The following is a 27,075-nucleotide window of genomic DNA, read 5'->3' on the forward strand; positions in this document are numbered from 1 at the left end:
GTGCCACACTAATCCAACCAAGTAGCTTGGCGTCCCAGCTGTTACAGGTAAGGGGTTAACCCAATACGAGTTTGTGGACCTGGGTACAGTTCGTTTTGCAGCGTGAATCTTTCTGGATTAACTATGCTGTGCATATTCCGCAATCTGGTGGTTGGGTCCGGAATCGTAGTCTTTTTTTCTTTTTTTTTTTTGTCGTAACCCAGGTGAGCGTCGACGTCCCACCATTTGGTGTACCTTCGGTGACGTCGGCGTGCTTCCGGCGGAAGCTACCACCCTCGGGCGCCATCTTCAGATTCTTTTTTCCGCCGTTGGGTCTGGATCGTCGCGTGAAGCTCCAGATCCAGAAGTTTTGGAGGAGGAAAGGAGAAAATACAGCAAATCTTCAACGGTGAAGACCTGAGAAGATCGAGAGAAGAGGACCTTTATAAAAGAGACGACGAAGAAAGGAGAGAACTTCCTTGGAGGAATGCGCACACGGGGCCCCCTGAGCGCAGGGATGTACAAGACGCCCTTTAAATTCTGCAAGAACTGCCACCACAAGTTCGCACAGAAGGACCAGCACCCAGTCTGCAACCTATGCCTGCCAATCGACCGCGAGAGCAGAGACTGCAACGCCTGCTCCGTCTTCAAGCCGAAGACACTCCGAGTTCGAGAAAGACAGAGGACGGCTCACCACACGATGCAGGGCAAGGGTCAAGCCCCGACGCTTTATGAACTTGGCCTCTCCACCGACGACGAGGACAACATCGCCGAAGGCCCAAATGACTTCACGGTCGCTGAGACCGATAAGAAAACGCCTGATAAGGTAGGAGAGTCTACGACCCCGAAAACTCCCACACGGCCTTGAAAACATGAGGCAGACTCTTGAAAGTCTGAGCACAGAGCCTCGAAAGGAGCGCCGGCGCCGAACAAATCGACGACCGAAGCTGCATCCTCCGAAGAAGAGCCCAGCGGATCCTCCGAGAAGGACTCTTGGAGGCCGAAGACCAGCGAAAAGCAAAGGTCATCGAAGCAAGCCTTCGACTTTGACGTCGAAAGAAAAAGAGCCGAAGAAAGCTCCGCCGCCGAAAAGAGCGGCCGAAACGCTCGACGACGAACAGGCCGCAGAGATGCAGAGAAAGAGAAGAAGGCTCGAGGCCGAAATGGAGAACATCCTTCAGAGAAAGAAGGACTTCGATGAAAAGATGAGAAGTAACAAGATCCCCTCGAAGCCGGCACCGACCGTCGCTGAGTTACAGGAGCTAGAGGAGTTCGACGTCGAAGAGCCGCCGAAAACTCCGGAACCTTCGGAGCACGAAGAGGAGGAAGACCTCTACTACACAGAAGGGGATTACGGGGAACAGCAGTCAAGCTACGGCTCAGGTTCCTCGACGGCCCAAGACCAGGAATGGCAGGACATCGAGGCCGAAAACCCAGAGGAGGCGGTGGAAACATACCCCTCGAGGCCTTCGCCACCGGATGACATTGGGGCATACAAGGAGGTGGTAAGAAAGGCGGCAGCAGCTTATGGAGTTAAGCTGGAAGAGGAGAAGCCAAAAGCAGACTTCCTGCTCGAGACATTGCTCCCCATACAGACAAGAAGCCAGTTCCTGCCCAGGCTCAAGAGTATCACAGACCAGGGGAAGGAAGCCTTCAAGGACCCGGCTACATGCAGATCAGTAACGCCGAGGACGGAGAAGAAATACAAATTCTCCTCCCAAGACCCAGCTTACATCAAGGGATCCGTCACAGCAGATTCTATAATCGCTGCAACGGCCAGGAAAAGGGCAAACGTCCCAACAACGTCTGGACCTCCACCTGACAAAGAAAGCAGGAGGATGGATCTAACTGGCAGGAAAATTGAGAGGAACGCCGCAACGCACTGGCGGATGGCGAACTCCAACGCCCTCCTGAATAGGCATCAATACCAGCACTGGGATGAGACGGGACAGTTGCTCAAGCACCTCCCGGAACAATACCGCGAGAGGGCATCACACCTTCTGGAAGAGGGGAAGAGCATCGCCAATTCGTGCCTGAAGACAGCCTTGGATGGGGCAGAAACATCAAGCAGACTGATGGCTATAGGCATCACAGAGAGAAGGCAAGCCTGGCTCAGGATCTCAGGCTTCAAGGCTGAGGTTCAGAACAACATCCTGAACACACCCTTCAACGGCGAAACACTATTCGGAGCCCCAGTTGATGAAAAGCTCACTCAACTGAAGGACAACGAGACGGCAAGGTCCATGGGGGCCCTGCAGTTCAGGGGGATGAGAAGGGGCACTCCTACACGGAGGCCGAACGGCAGAGGTGGAAGTCAGCGAGGAGATTCTCACCAGAGTTTCCACCAGGGGCAACAGGGTGACAACCAAGGCCACCAGGGCCAGCAGAGGCAAAGCTGGAACTACCAAAGCAGGGGCCAGTCCTTTCGGTCAAGAGGAAATGGACGGGGCCAGAGAAGGAGAGGCGGTGAACAACCCCCCTCTAAGTGACTTCACACGGGAGAAGGTGCTCCACCACCCAAACCCTCCGGGGGAGGAGCACGGAAAAACAAAGAGGAGAGGGCTACACGGACAAGACACAAAGGAACATGTGCCGCCGGTAGGAGGAAGATTGAGATTTTTTCTCCAGGAGTGGAGAAAAGTAACAACAGACAAGTGGATACTCAATATTATGCAGTTCGGATACTGCATAGAGTTGGAAAAGAGGCCACCAAACAGAAGACCAAAGAAAAGACAGCACTCGGGAAGAGAGCTGCAACTACTGCAAGAGGAAGCCCAAGAACTCCTCCTCAAAGCGGCCATCGAACGAGTTCCTTTCAAAGAACGGAACAAGGGAGTGTACTCAAACTACTTCCTAGTGCCAAAAGTGGACGAAAGTCTAAGACCCATCCTGGACCTACGGTTCCTAAACAAATACGTCAAAACTCAAAAATTCAAAATGACGTCCCTACAAGAGGTCATCCCACAGATAAAGGCCGGGGACTTCTTGTCCACCATAGACCTCAAAGATGCGTACCTGCACATCCCCATGAACAGGCAGCACAAGCACATGCTAAGGTTCACAGTAAACAAGGATCACTACCAATTCACGACCCTGGCTTTCGGCCTAAAGTCCGCACCAAGGGTGTTCACCAAATGCCTCGCTGCTGTGGCCGCACACCTAAGAAGAAAGGGGATACACGTGTACCCCTACCTCGACGACTGGCTGGTAAAGGCAGGACATGCAAAGAGCATGCAGAACAGGTGACAAGAACGCTAGCAAACCTGGGTTTCTCCATACACTGGGGCAAATGCTCGATGGAACCAGAGCAAGTGAAGATCTGCCTGGGAGCCCAGATAGACCCCGTCCAATGCAGTCTTACAGAGCGAAAAGAGAACGCTCAGCCTACTGAGGGAGAAACGCCACTACCAGAAGGGGCGGGCTCTGACAGTGAGGACTGTGAGCAAGATCTTGGGGATGATGGCATCATGCATACACCTGGTCCCCAATGTACGCCTACAAATGAGACCAATCCAAGAGTGGCTGCAACAGCAATGGTCACAAGCTACAGGAAGTTGGGAGGATCTAGTGGTTGTAACGCACAGGGGGCAGGAAGAGATAAGGTTGTGGACCAAGGAGAGAATAACAGAAGGGAAACCTCTAACACCACCGGACCCAACAGTGACCATCACCACAGACTCATCCCAGAAGGGTTGGGGCGCACACATGAACAGGCTCAGAGTGAGGGGTCTGTGCAGCCCTACAGATGCAGTCAGGCACATCAACTACCTGGAACTGAAAACTGTGTTGCTAGCCCTCAAGGCTTTTCAGAAACACCTGTACAACCTGAAGGTGCTAATACAAACAGACAACACCACAACGATGTTTTACATAAACAAACAGGGGGGAACTCAATCGTTCCCTCTGTCGGACTTGGCACAGGAGATCTGGAAATGGGCTATACCACTAAAAATAGACCTGCTAGCCATACACCTGCCAGGGAAGGACAATGTAGAAGCGGATTGGCTCAGCAGGCAGACTTCAGCGTCCCACGAGTGGGAACTCAACAGTCAGGAAACAGAGAGGCTATTCAGGAAATGGGGCACTCCAACAATAGACCTATTTGCAACACACCGGAATGCAAAATGCCAATACTTTGCATCCAGGCAACCAGAGGCACTGTCCCAGGGGAATGCCCTATGGATAAGCTGGTCAAAAACATTTGCCTACGCTTTTCCCCCCGATACTGCTGATCCCCAGGGTTCTCAACAAATGCATGAAGAGCAACATGACGCTCATCCTTGTGGCACCTCAATGGGCCAGACAGACCTGGTATTCTCAGATAATGGAGATGGCGCAGGGGCCACCCCACAAGTTCTCAAAAAGAAGAGACCTACTCTCCATGGAAAACGGAGAAATTTTACACCCAGAGCCAGAGAGCCTCAACCTCTCAGCCTGGCTCCTGAGGACTTAGAATTCGCACACCTAAAACTACCAGAGAGCACCCTGCGGGTGCTGCGAGAGGCAAGAAGGCCCAGCACACGCAAGTGCTATGGGGAAAAATGGAAAATGGTGTTGCAAGAAACAGCTCCAAAGGAAACTGACCAAGGAATCCACGGTGCTAAGGTACCTCACGCACCTAATTAAGGCTAAACTAAGCTCATCCTCGCTGAGGGTGCACCTGGCAGCGATTGTGGCATACACAAGAGGAGAAACAGGGAGAAGCTTCTTTACATCCCATGTCGTAAAAAGACTCCTGGAAGGAGCTAAAAGAATAGCACCGCCAAAGAGAATGCCGCCACCGGCATGGAACTTAAATGTGGTACTGACGGAGCTCATGAAAGCACCTTTCGAACCCATCCACAAAGCATCACTGCAAATGTTAACAATGAAGACGGGCTTTCTGGTAGCAATCACCTCGCTACGAAGGGTGAGCGAACTGCAGGCACCCACACTGCAGGAACCCTACATCCAGATACAGTGACAGGGTCGTGATGAGAACAGACCCACACTTCATGCCAAAGGTGGTGTCAAGGTTCCACATGAATCAGAGTATTCAGATCCCTAGCTTCTTCCAAAACCCCACCACAAGCGCTGAGAGGTCGCTCCACACCCTAGACGCAAGAAGGGCTGTGATGCACTACATTGAAAGAACGAAGGAACACAGGAAAACAAAACAGTTCTTCGTATCTTTCGCAAACAGTTACATGGGCAAACCAGTGACTAAAAACACCATAGCTCGATGGATCGCACAGACAATACAATTCTGCCACAAACAAGCTGGCCAGGAGCTAACAGGAGGGGCACAGGCCCACTCCACCAGGAAGAAAGGAGCAACAATTGCCTTTCTGGCCAACACACCAATTCAGGACATATGCCTGGCGGCAACATGGGCTTCAGTGCACACCTTCACTAAGCACTATTGCGTGGATGTACAGATGAACAAAGAAGCACAAGTAGGACAAAAAGTGCTTCAACATATTTTCAACAACCAACGCTCATCTTCCACCCAACCGCCACAAAAGTAATGAAAACCGCTACAAAATCTATGCACAGCATAGTGAATCCAGAAAGATTCACGCTGCAAAACGAATAGTTTCTTACCTGTCGGTGTAGTTTTACAGCTTGAATATCTTTCTGGATTCACTAGCGAACCCGCCCACCTCCGCCAGAAAGATGAGGCTGGAGAAGAGGGTGGAAACACATAGGAAAGAAAGCAAGTTTAAGCATTAGAAGATACGTGAAAAAAAAACTATTACAAGTTACGTGAAAAGAATTACGTTGAAAAAACGATTAACAAACATAGCCATGGATTCACTACAAAGACAAAAAAGAAAAAGAGACAGAAAAAAGAATCCGAAGATGGTGCCCGAGGGTGGTAGCTTCCGCCGGAAGCACACCGACTTCACCGAAGGTACACCAAATGGTGGGAGGTCAACGCCCACCTGGGCTACGACAAAAAAAAAAAAAAAAAAAGAGAGAAAAAAAAGACTACGATTCCGGACCCAACCACCAGATTGCGGAATATGCACAGCATAGTGAATCCAGAAAGATCTTCAAGCTGCAAAACTACACCGACAGGTAAGAAACTATTCGATATAGAATAACAATGGTCCTCAAACCAATCAATCATTAAAGTAAAAATAATTACAGTTTCTTTTGTGTTACGAGCGTAAATAAATTCCACGCTCTTGGAGAGAACAATACTTCCACATAAGGAAAAAGGATGTGCAGCAACTGAATTTGTTATGAAACAAGATAGATTTTTTATTCCAAATCATACATTTTAGCAAAAAATGTTTGATAAGGTTGCTCCAAAGGGGAACATGCAAAGGAGAGAAGGTGCTCAAAGCTTGGTGGGTGAGTGGGAAGATAATCCCAGAGTGAAGGTGTAAGAAAATTGGGAAAGTTCAGTGTGGGGTTGATTAAAAGTATCAATCTTATTATCCTGGCCCAACAGTATTTTACATGGTCTATTTACATCAATTCTTTACAATCACAGAGTGTTATGTGAGGCACGTAATAGAGAAGAGGATGGATGGGTCCAGGTGTATGAGTATATATTCGTCGACGTTTCGACTCGGCTTGTGGCACATAGGGAGGTTGAGCCTTGGCCTGCGAGTCTTCTTCAGGACTGGGATGTAGGGGATTAGGAGGCAACCAACACGTGGTTTGAAAACCTCATCCGCACGTGACAACTGGCGGGAGTGATAATTCAATTAGTTGCGCAGGAACAGTCCTTTCACTGCCATGCTATTATTTACATCGGAAGCAACATCTAGGTCAGTTCGGAAGCAACCAAATTGCACAAGTTCTGTGGTACGTCGGCGCGGCCACGGAGCGTCCTCGCGGTCCCAGCTGGCAAGCTTGAGGTTAACTGTAGACACCTGTCACAAGATACTCGAGCCAAGCACCCACCTTAAACTTCTTGGCAGATGATACTGTGGATGCTGTTAACAGAGCAACACCCAAATGCCCAACCGGGGTAATCTGGACGCCTGCCCCTACTTAAGTGCAATGCGGGAATGCTTTGACCTCTAGTCTGGTGACTGCGCCAGCAAGCCAGAGAGCTAGAAAGAAATGACCGCAAATAGAAATCAGGAGGCAGGGCGCAAATGCTCACACACTGTGCTGCTTGATTGCTAAGCGAGTTAACATTGAAACTGAATTGCACTTGCAGCCAAGATAATCCACCATTCCCATAGCTCAAGCTTTTAAAAAAAATGTGTTTATGAATATCAGTGAACCTTCCACAAGGGAGAGATAAATATGTGGATATTGAAGGGGTCGAGCTATTGGGCTTTGCTCTAAAAGGCCAGGGGCACCGGGTGCTGACATGTATTATCTGTTATATGCCCCTTGGAGTAGCCAGCCTTCTTCAACAGAAAACCCTGATTGATGTGTTTAGTAATATGGCTCTCTAACATGCCAGGCTTCTTATATTAGGGGATTTCAACTTATAGGCTAACGGGAGTATGGGCCCAGGGTATTGCAATCTCCTACAATCTTGTATGGATCTGTCCCTTACTCAATGAGTGGTAGAACCTACACATACAGGGGGACATATTCTGGACCTGATATTCGCCAGGGAAGATTCACTGGAAGTGGTGAATGGTTTACCGGTTGGCTGGTCTGATCACCATCTGATAAAATGTGATGTGTTTGATATTAAGCGGAATGATACTGCTAGGAAGGAGATAAGATGCTTTCCTAGAAGGGACTGGAAAGGTCAGCTGAGAAAAGCCAGTACTTCCCCAGTATTCCATCTTGAAGGTTCTTTTGACCCGGGGAAACAGGTGGAGGATAATTATGCCACCTTCTGCTCACACATTAATGATCAACTCGACCTGCTCGCCCCTCGAAAAATGATTAAAAGAGGTGGTAAGCCCTCAGTGCCCTGGTATAACACAGTTTTGCAAAATTTAAAAATGTGGCTGTAGACAGTCAGAGCGGAAGTGGAGGAAGGGGTACTCTGATACAGTGAAAGCTATCTGGAAAGAGAATTTCTAGTTATAAGAAAAGTATTGTCTGTACTAAAGCGGAGTACTTCGCAGATGTAATTCTGAAGGCCCCTAATAGCTCCAAAAGCGTTTTTAAAATACTGAATGATATTGCCAGCCCTGCCTGCACTGAAAATAAAGTCCTCCCCACATAGGACACAAACCACATGTCCTATGCACACTGCAATGAGGTTCAGTAATAGGATTGTATCCTGATAAGTCAAAACATATTTGAAACACAACTGCCAAGAAAATACACAGTTCCTTTAGAGTAATGGAATTTTCATTTAATGATTCTTGCAAGCCAGCGACACGTGTTTCGTCGCAATTGGAATATATCTTCCGCGACTCCTCAGGGCTTCTGGAAAAAGAAAGATTTGTATGGAGGTCGCTAAGCCGGTGATATTTCCGACCCGGCTTTGCCCAAGACCGGGTGCAGTTGGAGAGAGTCCACGTCAAGGACCCTTGGGATCGGGTAACAAGAGCTAGTGTGTAAGATCTTGTTCTCTTCCAGGGGATACTTATTAATAGTCATAAGCACTGAATTATCTCCGCCCATGAGCGGGAAACCGGAACACATAAACAATATACATATATATGTGTAAATATACCAAAAAGTACGTAGTACTAAACTAATTATACACATATACATGTATAAAACCCATAATATGTAGCCTAACATATATACATAGGCTAATAAAGCCAAACTTACACACGTTCTGTAGCATGAAAATATGCTATATATCAATGCAATAAACAGGCATGAGCCTAAAATGCATTTCATAACCATGAAAACCTTTTATTTTCATCAAAGAACCTGTTGTAAAACAGTTATTAGCCTAAAAGGTTGCATATGAAAAATGTCTGTGTACAGAAAATCAGACTGGCACCCTGCCTTTAAGGCCCCAGAGAATCTGCACACTTTGCCTTTAAGGCCTCCAGGAGAACTCTGTTCCCATAATGCCCCACAGGTGACAGTTAGGCCAGTTCTTTTTTCCGGCTTGTTCTGTGAGGAACCTGGAACTTGAGCTCGACTAATTTTTGGCGGTTTTTCTGTCAGAAGTTTGTTTTTTCTTGTCTTTTTTGACAATATACTACTATATTGGTGGTTTAATACCTTTTTCTGACTAAACTGTTGGTGTTTTTTTAGTCAGAATGCCACCTTTATTTTACAAATGTCCTTCCTGTGGGAAGATGTCAAAAACGGACCCACACTCTGTGTGGTTTGTCTTCCAGCTTCTCATAAGGTGGAAGTGTGTTATCACTACCTCAACCTTTCTAATAGGACTTTAAGAGAAAGGGAGAAAATGAGGTTGCTGGGCCTTCTGGAGAGAGAAAGCCGTGGTGAGAAGGGCTCCAAGAGCTTGTTGCCATCTGCTAAGCCATCTTCTCAACCCGAAGAACAGCTTCTCCTGAAGGTAGAACTAAGAAACATCGATTCCAGGGAGCGTCACCGTCAAAAAAGGTGCGCTCAGCGTCGAGATCCAGATCGCCGTCAGCCTTGTCGGCGTTGAAGAAGGCTCCATCGACGTCGAGGACATCGCCGGTGAGGCAAGGTTCAGCGTCTAGACAGTCGCCGTCGAACTCCTTTTCGACGTCGAGACATCTGGTGTCGATTGCAGTAAGGACGACGTCGGGGGTGCAAGGTTCGACGTCGAAGGATCTTAAGAGATCGACGTCGAGGGAAGAGAGGCGTCCGACTTCGAAGTGTCGACGTCGAAGGATCCAGTGTCGACATCGAGAGAGAGTCATCGGTCGACGTCGATGGGGAGACGACGGTCGACGTCGAGAAGCGAAGGAGAGTTCGACGTCGAGACCTAAGAAGAAAAGAAGGTCGAGGTCTCCATCGCGACGTAGGTCGACGTCGAAACATGCTTCGGGCTCGAAGCATGGAGTGTCAGTCTAGGTCTCCCCCACCCGATGAAAGGTCGGTTTCGAGACTATCAAGACCCGCCTCTCGGACCTCACTTAGGTCTTTGTCGAGGTCAGAAATAAGTCCACAACCTTTAGTGGATTCTACACCGTAGGGTCAGCAAAAAGACAGGCTTGCGACGGGTCAAGAGGCAGCGCACCAGGAATCTTCTGTGGTGGCGCATTCTGGCTCAACCTCAGGGCACGTGTCAGATGACAGACAATTGGTGCCCAGACAACGGATTCCATCTGGCTCATCTAAATCTGAGCGGAGTGTAGTCTCCAGAGCCTCCAAGTCTTCAGCAGGACTGCATATTGTGCAGGTTTCACCTGAGGCTTCACCTTAGCGTGCAGAGCGGCCTCTTAACATGTCACTGAGGTGGCTGGAAAGCCTGAGACATTGGAAGATGCGTCCAGATGCAGGACTGATGGGGATGAGGGCACCGGTCCCTCAGACGGAGCTGCATAGAAGATCACGCTCGAGATCCCTCGTGAGAGAGAGATCACGTTCGAGGGAGCGTAGGAGACAGCGATCGGCAACTCCTCAGAGGCGACGTAGAACCCCTTCTCCATCTTCTACGTCATCTTCGTCCTCTTCAAGGTCTTCATATAGAGACTATTCTCCCACTATATCATCTACTCCGCCTTCCAGAGTGTCTCCCGTAGATGATTTGAGCACATTTAATGATGTACTATGTCGTGGGGCGAATAAGTTCAACATCAAGATGGCAGTTCCCCAACTGACAACGTCAGTCATCTTTGAAACCCTGCATCACAAGACGACTGGCAGGCCTCTTATGCCGTTAGTGCCCGGTTTGATAGAAGCAGCAATGAGAACATTCTTGACGCCGGCCACGGTGGGTTCAGGTCCTTCTAGGATTGCAAAAAAGTACAAGGCTCTAGAAGAAGATCCACTATTTTTGCGCTCTGACCCACCTCCAGACTCACTTATTGTGGCGGCAGTCAGAAAAGCGCATTCTGCAGCATCTACCTCATCTGCTCCACCTGAAAAGGATAGCAAGAGTATGGATTCCTTGGGGCGAAGAATGTGTAACACCTCGGGGTCGGTCATGAGAGTGGCCAGTGCGGCAGCCTTACTGGGCCGCTATGATTGTCTGCTATGGGACTCGGTGTCTCGTTTTGCGGATAAACTCCCTAAGGAAGACCAAAAGGATTTCCTGGAGATTGTGGAAGAAGGCGGACTGGTGGCTAGCCAGAGCAATAGCGCGGCTGCTGATTCGGCGGATCTGGCAGCGCATGGCTATGCGCACGGTATTTGTGCTAGGCGTTCAGCTTGGCTGCGCCTTACTGGGCTAAAGCCTGAGGCCCAGAGGAAAATAGTGAATTTACCGTTCAATGGTTTGACTCTGTTTGGATCTCATGCTGACGATGAGATGTCCAAGATGAAAGTGGAGTTGGACACTCTTAAGGCCGTAGGTCTTGAAAAGAAGAAAGAATTTAAACATCGGGGTAATTTTCGACCCTATGACAAGAGATCTTTCCAGCAGAGGAGCCAACAGACGAATTGGTCCTCGCAAAACCAAGGCCAGAATAAACAGAGGTCGCAATTCCAACAGAGGCGACCTGGGCGAGGCAGAGGGAATGGAAATAGGCAGCAGTCATCCGCTACCAAACAGCCTCAAAAACAATGAACGGAGGCTTCCTCCACAACCGTGTGCCACTCCGGTTGGAGGAAGTATTGAGTGGTTTCTGGACGAGTGGAAACAGATCACAAAGGACAGATGGGTGCTAGGTATCATTCAGAGCGGGTACCTTTTGAGATTCAAGAAGCCACCCCCTGTCATGCGTCCTCTAAAGATGTTACAGTGGAATGTAAAATGTTTACAACAGGAAGCGAACATCCTTCTGAAGAAGAAGGCCATAGAACTAGTTCCATCTCAGCAGAGATATCAAGGCCTGTACTCTCGATTTTTTTCTCGTAAAGAAAAAAGGTCCAGCTACAGAGTTCAGACCCATTCAGGATTTAAGACTGTTAAACAGATTCATTCGAAAGGAGAGGTTTCGAATGCTGGCTCTTCATCAGATCTTCCCCCAGTTACATCAGGGGGATTGGATGTGCTCCATCGATCTGAAGGATGCTTATTTTCATATTCCGGTATCCAGAAAACATCGCAAGTTTCTCAGGTTTCAAGTAGCTGCTCATCACTATCAGTACGCAGTACTCCCATTCGACCCGAGATCAGCTCCCAGAACATTTTCCAAATGTATGGCGGTAGTTGCGGCTTGTCTTCGAAAGAGACGGATTTTCATATATCCGTACTTAGACGACTGGCTTCTGAAGAGTTCATCCCTATCTCTACTGGAAGAACATCTATCGATATGCCTCCACCTCATGTGCAAGTTGGGTCTTCAAGTCAATTACAAGTAGTCCATCATGAACCCCACCCAGAAGATCCACTACCTGGGTGCTCAACTGGACACGGAAAAAGAAAACGTGTGTCTTTCGGAGGAGAGGTGGTAATCTATCAAGGCGAAGTGTATTCTTCTCCTCCAGTCTGCACATCCGACAGTTCGGCAAGTGTCCTCTCTCCTGGGGTCCATGGCATCGTGCATCTTCATCGTTCCAAACGCACGTTTGCATATGCGTCCTCTACAACAGTGTCTGGAAGAATAGTGGAAGCAGAGGACGGGATGCTGGGAGGATCGAATTCCATCCGGTGGTGGATGAAGAAGACACACTTGATGAAGGGAGTTCCTTTTCATCAGGACCCACCAACGCAGAATCTGATCACAGACGCCTCTCTCCAAGGTTGGGGGGCGCATATGGGCCCTCTGCAGGTACAAGGGCTATGGTCAGACTTCGAGAAAGGATATCACATCAATCTACTCTAACTCAGAGCGGTCCATCTTGCTCTCAAGTCCCTGGCTCCATCTCTACATACTCTGTCCCTCCTGGTGCAAACAGACAATACAACGACAATGTATTACTTAAACAAGCAGGGGGGTTCCAGGACTCTGTCCATAGAAGCCCAGACCATCTGGCATTGGTTGCTAGCACGAGACCGGTCAATAACAGCGATTCACCTGCCAGGGAGTCTCAACTCACAGGCGGACGACCTCAGCAGAGACTTCGTCGAAGCGCACGACTGGGTTCTCAACGAGGACGTCGCGCACAGCATTTTCCAGGCTTGGGGAACACCAGACGATCTGTTCGCAGACGCGGCAAACACAAAATGCCCTGTCTTCGCGTCCAGGTTTTCCCAGAGAGTGTCTCAAGGGAATGCCCTTTTGATAGACTGGTGTCAAAATTTGCTGTACGCTTTTCCACCGACACCGTTGATACTGACAGTGATCAACCGGATGTACAAGACCGACTCCAGAATGATATTGATTTGCCCAGAGTGGCCACGCCAGTGGTGGTTCCCAGATCTCCTCCAGTTGTCAGAAGTGCCACACAGGAGATTGCCTTGTCGCCCGGATCATCTTTCCAAACAGGAGGGGCGAGTGTTTCATCCCAATCTGCCCTCCCTGCGCTTGGCAGCATGGCTCCTGAAGTCATCCAGTACGGGCACTTGAACATCCTTAAGGAGGCAAAGCGGCCTTCTACAAGACAATCCTACGGATTTAAGTGGAAACGCTTTTACCTTTGGTGTCAGAGTAAGGGTCTTGACCCTATTCATGGTCAAGAACAGGTGATCTTACCTTATCTGCTTTACCTTGCTGAATCTGGTTTGCAGTTTAGTTCCATCAAAGTCCATCATGCTGCAATAACTGCTTATAGAAAATCGCCAACACAGATATCTTTTTCGGATGCCTGTGGTGAAGGATTTTTTGGAAGGTTTAAGGAAGGTGTATCCTCCAGTCAGGTCTCCTTCTCCACCTTGGGAGCTAATGTGGTGTTGACCAAGTTAATGGGTCCCCCCTTTGAACCCATACATAAAGCGTCTTTACAACACTTATCTTGGAAAGTAGCGTTCCTGGTGGCCATCACTTCTGCTCGTAGGGTGAGCGAAATCCAGGCTCTGTGTTGCAAGGAACCGTACACTATGTTTCATGGAAAAAGAGTGGTGCTTAGAACTCATCCTGCTTTCCTGCCCAAGGTGGTGTCGGATTTTCATATTAATCAAACCATAACATTGCCTACTTTCTTCCCAAACCCTTCTAGTCCGGCTGAACGGGCTCTACATTCGTTAGATCTGAAAAGGGTTTTGAAATTTTACTTAGACAGAACAAAGTCTTTGAGGCACACGGACCGTCTGTTTGTGAACTATGGTCCTACGAATACTGGTTTGGCAGCGTCCAAGAGGTCCATTTCTAGATGGATAGTGTCATGTATCCTACTGTCTTATCAGCTAGCCCACAAGTCTTTATCAGGTAGACCTAGGGCGCATTCTACGAGGGGGAAAGCTTCCACCACAGCTCTCCTTAGGAATGTGGCTATGTCAGAGATATGTAAAGCAGCTACTTGGCGTTCAGTGCATACGTTTACACGCCATTACTGTCTAGATTCTGATGCGCAGGTTGATGCACAAGTGGGACAAGCATCCCTCAGAAATTTGTTTGCTAATTCTAGCTGAACACTATGGTTTAAAAGTGTGGTTATGCACTTATCTGTTCGCCCGCTTCTGGTGGGTATGAGCTTGCTACTCTATTCAGTGCTTATGACTATTAATGAGTATCCCCTGGAAGAGAAGGATTAGTTACTTACCTGTAATCCTAGTTCTCTTCCAGGGGTATACTCATTAAAGTCATAAGCACCCTCCCGCCTCCCCGGGCGAGCAGTAGCATTGAGTTTTCGGTAAGTTATTATTGTAAAGGTTTTAAAGTGCAGATTACTGCTAAGTTTAAGGTGCCGTGCAAAAGAACTGGCCTAACTGTCACCTGTGGGGCATTATGGGAACAGAGTTCTCCTGGAGGCCTTAAAGGCAAAGTGTGCAGATTCTCTGGGGCCTTAAAGGCAGGGTGCCAGTCTGATTTTCTGTACACAGACATTTTTTCATATGCAGCCTTTTAGGCTAATAACTGTTTACAACAGGTTCTTTGATGAAAATAAAAGGTTTTCATGGTTATGAAATGCATTTTAGGCTCATGCCTGTTTATTGCATTGATATATAGCATATTTTCATGCTACAGAACGTGTGTAAGTTTGGCTTTATTAGCCTATGTATATATGTTAGGCTGCATGTTATGGGTTTTATACATGTATATGTGTATAATTAGTTTAGTACTATGTACTTTTTGGTATATTTACACATATATATGTATATTGTTTATGTGTTCCGGGTTCCCGCTCATGGGCGGAGATAATTCAGTGCTTATGACTTTAATGAGTATACCCCTGGAAGAGAACTAGGATTACAGGTAAGTAACTAATCCATCCTTGTCTTTGGTTAGAATCCGGGTCGGAATTATCACCGGCTTAGCGACCTCCATACAAATCTTTCTTTTTCCAGAAGCCCTGAGGAGTCGCGGAAGATATATTCCAATTGCGACGAAACACGTGTCGGCTGGCTTGCAAGAATCATTAAATGAAGATTCCATTACTCTAAAGGAACTGTGTATTTTCTTGGCAGTTGTGTTTCAAATATGTTTTGACTTATCAGGATACAATCCTATTACTGAACCTCATTGCAGTGTGCATAGGACATGTCGTTTGTGTAATTTGATGTGTTGGTTTGCAACACATTGAGGGGTTATAGGGCTCATCCCCTTGTCCTTTTTGCACCTCTGCTGAACCACCTTCGCTGACCCTTACTTTGCGAGAAAATAGTTAGCTGAGCGTCCAGTATTTCCCCTAATTACTAAAAACCCTTTTTCTGGTGACCCTCCCCACATAGGAACTTTGTGACAGCTTGGCTGCTTTTTAGGTCGAGCTAGAGGTGCAAGCAATGCGAAGCATTGCTTGCTGTGTGCTCGAAACCTATTGCTGTCCGTTTCTGGGAATGTAGACACGAGTCGGACGCGCGCTTCTCCAGTGTCAGTTTTGTCCGTGTGAGCGCGCATCTGAGACGCGCTTGCGCAGACGCACACACAGCCACACTCACGCATGCGCACATACACAGCCACACGCATACACAGGCACACACACTGCATACACACACGCACCCCCCCTTAAACAGACCCCCGCGCGCACACAGACAGACACACGCACAGACACACTCGAACACACACACAGACACACGCGCGTACACCCCCTCGCCTCCACTTACCGGGCTCTTTCCGCGTGTCCCTCGGCAGCCAGCATTCAGCGTGCAGTGTGCCAGGACGTTCTCCCGGCAGTTCCTTCCTGTTTGTTTGCAGGCCCCGCCCACGTCCCAACGAAGGCTGCCTGACTTCCGCTAGCTCTTTCGGTCACGAAGCAGACAATGCCGGACACGGGTGAGTGACGACAATGGCTGCAGTTAAGTGTCCGGGTTCGAGAGCCCGGCGAATAGATCTGAAAGTGTGTAGGAATTACAAAAGGTATGGTAAAAATCGCTTAGTTCCAGGCGGGTGGCCTTACTGGCCGGCCGCACGTTCAATGTCCTACAGACCTAATCAGCATCGTCCACTCTGAAGCACTAATCAGAATACGGGCTAAGGGGGTAATCGGAGTTTTCTAGCTGACACACAGGTTTGGTAACATTTCTTAGAAAAATATCCTTTTTGCCTATTGTGTGGTTTCTCCGTGAGGAGGAGCTGGGGGTGGGTGGGAGGAGGTGGGCAGCCGCAGGTGCAGGGGGAGAGGGGCTGCCACCCATCGCGGCCAGGGGCCCCTGCTCCTTCTCCTGGGTCCTCGTCAGGTTGCCTCAGCGCAGAACCACAGGTGATCAGATAGCAGGACGGCGAAGAAGAGCAGGGAGGCCAGCGAGAGTCGCCATTTCTGCGCCCTCTCCGAATCAGTGAAGGGCTTCTCGTTTTCCTGCGGTGCGAAACAGATCCGCAGGCCGGCATCGTACTGTCAACACATCCAGACGCCCCTGCCCATATTTTGGGATCGGGCCGACTCCACCGCCAGGGCTACGCTGCTCCCAATGGCTCCACAATATTTATTGGTCCGGGTGTATGTGGCCACCATCTTTGTCCTGAAACTCTTTTTGGGGGGAGCTGCCTCTTCTACGTCATCCCTGGCACCGAGTGCCCTCTGCCCCTGGCGGCTATGCTTCATGCTTGAGGAGGAGAGGGAGAGGGTGGGGGATCGCGGGCAAACACATGTCAGTTGCCTCATCATTTCGGCGTTTCTTTGAAATCCCCCCATTTACATAGTGCGGTGGAACGGCGAGGAACAGAGAGGGTCCCCAGGCATGCGTTAATGGAGTGCTGTGACTGGCAGCGAAGGGGATGGTGGGCAACTCCTGTCTTCATTAAAACCCCAACACAGACCAGGAAACAGGGTGCTGGCGAGTTTTATTCACGCTCACATGCATCAGCTATGACTCTTAGCACCCGCAATTTTATGGTCCCTCTGACCACCACAGTTCCTAAAAAGCGATGACAAAAGCAACGGGATGTGCAGATGAACCAGCCTCGGACCTTTCGAGCATGCAGACACCCACTCAAACATCTGCAACATTTCCCATACAAAAACCTGCATTTGTGCTCTTATTGCCCTTCTGCAGCACGCGTGCCACAAAAGGGGAAGATTTCTAGAAGTTCTTGTGGTCCCATTGTCCTGGTTACCACTGAACCCGTCGTTACTCCCTTGCGCTGTTTTTTTCTGAGCGCCTTTCCCTCGTATAAGTTATAAGTTCACTTCTGCTTTAACCGGTTACTGGTGTATTTCCCTGCTGTAGCCCAGATCTCTGGTGCCCCTTAGTGTTAGCGTTTTGAAGCCCAGCATAACAAACAAAACCAGCATTTGCAATGCAATAGGTCTCGCATTGGCGAGAGTTGGGGCTATTGGCATTGTAAATGACAATGCTTTTTATTAATTTGTTTATAAAACCTGCAATCGGTGCATAAATACGCACTTTGAACGTATAGTCCTTGCTTACGAGAAGCAAGGCTGGTAGTAAAAGACTGCCAGCCTTGCTTTTCATAAGCATGGACTATAAGTACAAAGTGCTTGTTTACGCAGAGCTTGCAAGTTTTCAAACGCATAAATAAAAGGCATTGTCATTTACTATGCCAATAGCTCAAACTTTCGCAAATGCGAGACCTATTGCATTGCAAATGCTTGTTTTGATCGTAAGATCAGTAAAATCATTGATGGGCTAGAGCAGAACAGTATAGTTGTTGAGGCTATTGGCCCCACACAGGATGGGCAGGAGGACCTGAGAGTGATGAGGAAGGCCTAGGTTCAGATGCCTCCTCTAGATTATTTTGATGTTCCTTCTGTTGAGGTTTTTGAGCAAATTGCTCTTGGAGTTTCCTCTGGCTCATTTTCGACCTTTTTCCCCATAGGTGTTGGAAAGCGCTAGACCCTGAACTGTTTCCTCCACTAAGGCAGTTGTGTAATCAATCTCTGCATATTGGGGTGGTTCCCTCTTGTTGGAAGCAAGCGGTTGTTTCCCCCTTATTGAAAAAACCCTCACTTGACCCAGCCTGTTTTAGGAACTACAGGCCTATTTCACTCCTTCCATATCCAGTGAAGATCATTGAGCGCCTTGTGAGCAGGGCACTCTCCCAGTTCCTGGAGGCAAATTATCTATTGGATGATGTTCAGTTTGGATTCGGCCCTGGACTTGGGACGGAGACTGCCCTGTTGACTGTGTTGGATGATCTTCGTTTGCGTGCAGACAAGGGTCATCATGCCATCCTGATCCAATTAGACCTGTCTGCCGCATTCAACACGGTCAATCACAAGGTCCTCCTGGAACGATTGGAAGGAGTGGGGGTAGTTGGTCCGGCACATAAATGGTTCCACTCATATCTATCTGATAGATATCGGGCTGTGGCTCTTCCCCCTTTTCAGTCCGAGTTTACCAAGATCCACCCTAGTGTGCCGCATGGATCTGCAATAAATCCCATTTTATTTAACGTCTATATGCGTCCCATGGTGGATGTCATTAAACCCTACGGCATAGGCCTGGTAAACTATGCAGATGACACCCAGTTGATTTTATAACTGGAGGGAGAAAAGACATCCACACTGGAGAACTTCCATGTCTGCATTCAGAATGTGGTTTATTGGCTAAGAAACAACTCTCTGCAATTTAATGCAGATAAAACTGAAATCCTCTGTATTGAGGGTGGGAGAGTGCCCTATTCCCTTCCGGCCGACTTCTGACCCATTCCTGCTGATCCCTCCCCCCCCATTGGTACCATCCAAGTCGATTTCCAATTTGGGAGTTTCTTTTAATGAGAAGCTGACCTTGGAAACTCACGTTAACAAAATCGCGGGGAGCTGTTTTTCCCTTATTAGCATTTTGAGGAAAAGTCTCCCTCAGCTCCCGGCTCATACACGCTCCTAGGTAGTTAGGAGCGTGATTCTGAGCTGGTTGGATTATTGTAATTCTCTACTGTTGGAGTCTCCCACTTTTTTAGCTGGGAGACTGCAGAGAATTCAGGATATGGCAGCCAAGCTGGCTTTGACGCGTCCTCGCCAATCTTCCTCCTCTCAGGCCCTTGCAGAGCTTCACTGGCTTCCTATAGTGCAGAGGATTCATTTCAAATCCCTCTGTGTTGTGTTTAAGGCACTGTACGATTTGGCGCCCATAACACTGCAAAGTAAATTCTGCTGGTATGTCCACCCGTTGCCTCTGGTCCTCCTCCGCTACTGGGTGAGAGTACCCCTGACTAGAAGAGCTAAGCTGAGGGACAAGCTTTCAGTGTTGCTGCCGCAAGACTTTGTAATAAGCTACCCCCGGAGTTGCGACAGATAAAATACCTTTTGCCTTTTTGTAGAACACTAAACCCCCCCCCCCCCCCAGCCAATGGTACACAAATATTGCTTAGTCGATCTAAATAGACCTTTTCTGGAGCTGACCTTAAAAACTGAGCTACCTGACTAATGCTGTAGTACGTGATGAGTCAAGGTAGCTTTTCTAATTCTTATGTTCGAGGCATGTGGGCTGCTGAATTCATATCTGTGCATAGATCGCCGTCCGGATGATTGCACATTGTTGTCCTGGAAGAGTCTTCGAAGTATCACGAGATAGGTGGCTCCTCCCTCGGACTACAGTGCGCATGGGCATCCTCTCCATCCTCAGATTGTTTTTCTCCGCCATTGGGTTCGGATGTAATTTCCTAATCTCCAAGTTCGAAATCAAGAAAAACTTTCCCAAAGGGCCAAAAGGCCTTCGGTTCCGTCGGTATTGTTCAGCGCTCGGTGCCGCTACACTTTTTTCAAACTTTGTTGCACTCCGGTCGTCGAATCGGGCCGTGAGGCCTTCTCGACACCACGTGGACCGATCGTCGATGGAACGAAGTCCATTCAAGTTCTGCCCGCAGTGCAACTCGAAGTTCCCGCACACAGACAAGCATCCAGTGTGCAACAAATGCCTATCTCCAGATCACAATGAAGATAGTTGCCTAGCCTGCGCTCAGTTCAGATCGAAAAAGACTATTCGGAATAGACGGGCGGCGAGGCAAGAAATGCAACGGTCGGCGCCAGAGCCAGATAACATCTTCGATGACAAAGCAGATCTAGCGAGCGCGGAAGACTCGGATCAAGGCGACAGATAATACTCGGAGCCCGACTCCGAATATTACCCCGAGGAGGGAGAACTGATCGTCGATCTCGAGGCCTATGATCAGGACATCTTAGCAGTTGAAGATGACTCTGATGACGACATTGGGCGAACCGGGAGTACACCGCCCCATATAGACACTGCACCTCTATCAGAGACTCAGGTCAAGGCATCGCCAGCAGGCCTTAGCCGAGATCAACCTCCTCATTCTACAGCCCGCTATACCGCCCGGCTAAGAACATATCAAAAGAGCCCTCTGAGACACATCACAAGACATCGGTTCCACCGAAACGGACCGACAATACAGTCTTCGGACCGAATTAAGTCGAACCGAAAGTATTGACGCCAAAGAGCGTCGAACCGAAGGCCGTAATACCACTACAACCTTCGAAAACAAAGACCGTTGAGTCGACATCGAAGAACAAAGCAGTCGAGTCGAGCTCAAAATCAAAGGCCGTCGAGTCAACCTCGAAGCTGAAATACGTCAAGTCGACACAAAAACAAAAGCACGTCGAATCGACCCCAAAAAAGAACATCGATTCGAGCAAAACAGCCTCAGGTATCGACAAGGGGAAGAAACCGTTCGACGCCAAAACAAGGCCTACGCCCAAAACTAGCGTCAAGCCAAAACCGAAACCGAAGGTGGACGAAAGAAAACTGTCGCGCCGCAGCCCATCGAACCGAAAAGGGGCATCGAGCAAAAACAGCAGGCTCCAAAACAACATAAAGACACTGCCGAACCGACAAAAATACTCGGTCCGAAACAAGTTGTGAAGCCAGCAAAGGACGTTCAAACAACAAAACCTGTTGAAAAATGGCCAAAACCAATCCAACCACTAAAAGCAGTCGATAGCACAAAAAGCATCGACCCAAAGACAACAAAACCAAAGGTTGCAGCGCCAAAAACAAAGACTGTGGAAGAGGTACTTCTTCACCCAGATCCCTCCACAGAAGACCAGTCAAAAATCTACATTGACCCAAAAACTGGCAAAGTGTCTGTCTATACCAAAAAGAAAAGACCTCTAACAACTGAAGATCTTTCTACGATCCCCCTCAAGAAAAAGAGACTGTGCTACCTCTCCCATTTTCTTTGAACCTATCACTCCTGCTATGCCTGCTACTCCTTATACCCCTAACATCACCGGCACGCTCTGACTACGCCCCTGATGAAGATCAGGACGTAGATGTAGGTTTTGGTTATCCACAAAACCCTCTTCAGGAGCCAAACACACAGCCATGGGGTGAAGGAGGGGAACCAGACACTGAAGGGACTCTACCCATTACAGACCCTGCAGTATACCCTACTAAGCCATCGCCCACAGAGGATACTGTAGCATTCAATTCACTACTGGATAGAGCAGCAACCTACCACAATGTAGAGATGCACTCTGATGCTGTGGAGGAAGACTTCCTTTTTGATACACTCACAACGTCTGAGAGACACGTTAATACACTCCCAATGTTAAAAGGGGTCTTAACACATGCAAGTAACATTTTTAAAGACACTATCACATCATTAGGCTGGACAGGTCTCCTGGCAAGACGGGCGGGGGAATTGCATGCATTTTTAGAAGCAACCTCTCCATTACTCAAGTCACCTCCCCCTCCCTTTCCTCCTGTGAACTCCTCTGCCTCGACATCACCAGTGAGGGCAAACAAGTCTGTGCTTTACATATCATCTATCACCCGCCTGGTGACAATCTCATATTCACCCAACAATTCATGGACTTGATCACTTCCAATGCCGGTCGGCAGACCACTCAAGTGGGTGACTTCAATCTCCACTGGAACGATCAGAAAGACACCGTGGTGAATAGTCTCAAAACTTTCCTCAATGCGCTTGACCTCACCCAATTATGCGATAAACCAACACACGACAAAGGCGCGATACTCGATCTCATCATTGCCAAAGAGAACGCTATTCAACTGGAGGCGATTCTACCCTGCGATTGGTCAGATCACCACATTATCACCTTCTTTATCAACGAAAAAGTTAAACCTAACCCTACTCAACCAATCAAATCCAAAACATGGAAAAGGGATTTGAAGAATCTTAACCCCTCCACCCTACCTCCCCACATCGGCAGCCTCCTCCTTCCCCCTTCAGGTGCCTCAGATGTTCAATCACTGACTGACCATTACCTTGACTCTATGAATACAATAGTCAATGAAGTCGCCCCTCTGCAACTGAAGAGAGTCTCCACCAAAATTTCTAACCCCTGGTATGATGACAGACTCAATGACGAAAGGCGTAATATGCGAATGGCAGAGCGCACCTGGAGATCGGACCCTTCAGCACTGCATCTCAAAAAGCTTAAGAACAAGAGAAATGCCTACTTTAGGAAAATAAAACGCACAAAGTCGGACTTCTTCAGCCGCCAGTTGGAACAAGCGAAGAACAGGCCAAGAAAGCTGTTCGAGCTAATCAAGACCCAAACAAAGGCACAACCCACACAATCAAACAGCACAACAAATGACACCCCACACTGTGAAGCCTTCTCTGCTTTCTTTAAACTAAAGACTGACAACATAAGAAATGACCTCATCATGGATGTAAGCCGATACCCCAACCACACCAGAATGGCAGACACTCAGCCTAAAAACAAGGCATCCTGGCAGTACTTCGATACCTATTCGGAAGAAGCAATACACAAACTGCTCTGCACCTTGAAGCCCTCTAATCACCTCACAGACCCTCTACCTGCTAATGCTGTAAAAGACTTTATCCCCTTGCTCCTCCCTCTCTGGACCAAGATCATCAACAGCTCTTTGTAACAAGGACACATTCCAGACTCCCTTAAGGTGGGGCAAGTCACACCTATACTCAAGAAACCTACAGCTGATCCGTCTGACCTAAACAACTATCGGCCCATCACCAATATCCCCACCCTGGCCAAACTGCTGGAGAAATGTGTCCAACTCCAACTAACAAAACACATTGATCAATTTGACCTCCTCAACCCTCATCAATCAGGCTTCAGAGCGAAACATAGCACGGAAACAGCTATGACACACATAATTGATGACGCCCTCCAAATTCTGGATCGCAATGAGTCCTGCCTCCTCATCCTTCTTGACCTCTCGTCAGCATTTGACACGGTCAAACATGAGAACTTGCTGGAGCTGCTAAGTACTAGAATGGGGCTATCGGGAACTGTTCTCAAGTGGTTTTCGTCCTTCCTTCACAACCGGTCTCAGAGGTTCAAGATCGACAATGTGCTATCTACACCTGTGCCTGCAGATCTAGGGGTTCCACAAGGATCCACCCTCTCCCCTACACTGTTCAACCTCGTTATGGAACCGCTCGCCACCTTGCTTCATGCATCCAATGTTCAATTCCATATGTACGCCGATGACACACAACTCTACCTAAAGTTACAATCCCCGGAAGATATCAAACATCTGAATTCCACGCTTATCAACACCCAATCTTGGCTGGCCGATAATCACCTCAAACTAAATGCTCTGAAAACTGAGTTCCTACTCATCTCACCCCCGGCGAAAATCTCCACCACCCAAACCTGGCTCAACAACCTAACAGCACTCAATGTCCAACCTACCATCATGGACTCGGCGAAATCCCTAGGCATCACACTCGACGCCAAGCTCAACATGCAGCAGCACGTCAGCAAAGCCACAAAAGCAGCTAATTTCCAAATTAACACGCTGAGGAAAATTAAACCCTTCCTCCCGGCCAAAGACTTCCAAACTGCTGTACAAGCTTTAGTCATCCCTCGAATAGACTACGGAATTGCGACCCTCAGCGGTCTCCCGCTATCCACAACAGCACCCTTAAGAGCCTCCCTGAACGCTGCCGCGAGACTCATTACTGGCTCTAGAAAGCATTCGCACATATCCCCAGACTTAGTCTCTAAAATGGCTGCCTCTTGAAGCCAGAATACAGCTAAAAATTGCAATTATGACACATGCGGCCGTGCACCACAAGGCACCCAACTACCTCGCTCAAAAGCTGTCTATATCAGGAGGTTCGAGATCCAATAGGAGCACAAAAAATCTACTCCTGAAACCTCGTAGATTCCGGAAAGTGAAAACTTACAAGCGCTCCTTCTCAGGAATGGCACCCAGGATCTGGAATGCGCTCCCTCCTGAAACCAGGCTGATCTCCTCCACTGCACTCTTCAAGAAAGAGGTGAAAACCATCCTTCTGGCCAAGATCTCCTGATCGTTATAGATGTTGGTTCAGAGACTCTGCATTGCTTTGTATCACTGCTCACCCTATCCCCTGGCACTATACTCTACTTGTTGGGGGCACTACTACGCTACTCTCTTACTACCGACCAAGATATGATACACGTTGGTTTACTGATCCACCTGTACACCTCTGTAGTGGGATCAATGACTTGTGCTGTCCTATCTTACTTCCTTACCTGATTGTAATTGGATTGGTTTTATGTATGTTTTTATTATCCATGTTATTACCATGTTATTGACTATTATACTGTTCCCATTATCTCTGTTGACTCCTACTGCCCCTTCCCTGTCTTTGTGAAGCGCTCTGATATCTGTAAGGATCCTGTTCGCGCTATATAAAACTTAGAATAAATAAATAAATAAATAAACCCTAGAATTGAAAAAAAATACAGGGCTGCACCTATAGATCCTACATAATCAAAGGGCAGCTACCCCTAGATTCCTTGGTTGTATCCAACGCATGTAAGCGTGCAAACTCACAGACTACTGGTGAGGCTGCACCACCAGACAAGGAGTCTAAAATCTTTGAGGTATCAGGCAAAAGAGTGGCGGCTCAAGCAGCAAACTCCTGGAGAATAGCCAATACACAGGCCTTGCTAGCCAGATATGATAAAGCGCACTACGACAGTTTGGAAGAAGTTCTCCAACACTTACCTGATCCATATAAACAGCAGGCAGATGAACTCATACAAGCAGGCAAGCTCATCACCAATGCATCCATTAAATGTGCCCTGGACGCAGCAGACACAGCTGCCAGGTCCATCAATACAAGCGTGCTACTAAGGCGCCACGCATGGCTTCGTATATCAGGCTTTAAGAATAAAGTCCAATCTACAATTCTTAATCAGCCAATCAACCCAGACTTTTTATTTGGTCCAGCAGTTGATTCAATCATGGACAAAATGAAAAAGGATGCAGAAACTGCAAAGTCTATGGGAGCTCTTCAGTCCCAACAACACCAGGGCTTCTTTCGTCGCTCCAATTATAGAGGAGGAACACGAGGAACATCACAGCAGTCCTCCAACTACAAGACTAACCCACAATCCACATATAACAAAAACACCAGTAGGGGTGGTTATAGAGGAAACAATACCAAAGGAAGAGGTCGTGGAGGCAATGCAAATAGATCCTCCACTAACACAAAGCAATGACTTCTTCACACTACCCCCAGACCACATAACACCGGTCGGGGGAAGAATACAACAATTTCGACATGCCTGGTTAAATATCACCACAGACAAGTGGGTCAGGCAAATTATCCAACATGGCTATTGCCTAGAACTCACCTCAACTCCACCCAACATACCACCCGTGCACCAAAAGGGGGCCATAGAACCAGTCCCACTGCAACATCAGGGAACAGGAGTATGCTCCCTATACTTCCTAATTCCAAAGAAGGACGGGTCTCTCAGACCAATATTGGACCTCAGGCCCCTCAACATGTACATTCTGTCGGAGCATTTTCACATGCTCACTCTACAGCAAGTCTTACCATTGCTTCGCCAGGGAGACTTCCTAGCAACCCTAGACCTCAAAGACGCATACTTTCATATTCCAATACACCCTGCTCACAGATAGTACTTGAGGTTCACCATTCAAGGGCAACACTACCAGTTCAAGGTCCTGCCATTTGGGGTGACAACAGCTCCAAGAGTGTTCACCAAATGTCTAGCTACAGTGGCAGCACATCTCATAATGCAACACATCCATGTGTACCCTTATCTGGACGACTGGCTAATACAAGCGCCAACAGCCCAGCAGTGTGCCGACAACATGTCAAAAACCATACACCTACTGTACAATTTAGGATTCTCACTAAACTATCCAAAGTCACATCTACAACCCTCCCACGTCCAACAGTACCTGGGAGCAACAATAGATACACTGTCAGCAAAAGCATATCCCAACACAGCACGGGTTCAGGGAAGGAAAACGCTAATACAAAAGTTCAGACCCCAACACTCACTACCAGCTCGAGTGTTTATGCAGCAAATAGGCATGATGGCCTCGTGCATATTCATAGTCCCTCACGCCAGACTACATATGCGTCCACTACAAGAATGCCTAGAGAGGCAGTGGAACCAGGCTCATGGGCAATTAAAAGACCTAGTGTTGGTGAACAGTCGGGCATACAACTCTCTACATTGGTGGAATCCACAAAACCTTTGCAAAGGACGACTGTTCCAAGAGCCTGTTCCACAAATAGTTGTAACAGCGGACGCATCCCTATTAGGATGGGGAGCCCATGTCCTACACTACACAGTACAGGGACTCTGGACTATACAGCAAAAGAAAATGCATATCAACCTCCTAGAGTTGATGGCCATATTTCTAGCACTGAAAGCTTTTGCGACACACTTACGCAACAAAGCTGTGTTGATCCGGACGGACAACATGACAGCTATGTATTACATTCAAAAGCA

The 27,075-nt window shown here is 48.1% G+C and overlaps 1 protein-coding gene and 1 pseudogene across 1 annotated transcript in view; one reads left to right on the plus strand and one right to left on the minus strand.

The window, feature by feature from the left end:
• The window catches only part of HP1BP3 (heterochromatin protein 1 binding protein 3), a 704,364-nt gene that overhangs the window by 124,116 nt on the left and 553,173 nt on the right, over positions 1-27,075 (plus strand). The gene's annotated exons all lie outside the window — the stretch shown is intronic.
• LOC144753174 (NALCN channel auxiliary factor 1 pseudogene) lies at positions 16,232-16,797 on the minus strand (annotated as a pseudogene).

The sequence above is a fragment of the Lissotriton helveticus genome, chromosome 5_1 (genome assembly GCF_964261635.1).
Source record: "Lissotriton helveticus chromosome 5_1, aLisHel1.1, whole genome shotgun sequence".
Lineage (NCBI taxonomy): Eukaryota > Metazoa > Chordata > Amphibia > Caudata > Salamandridae > Lissotriton > Lissotriton helveticus.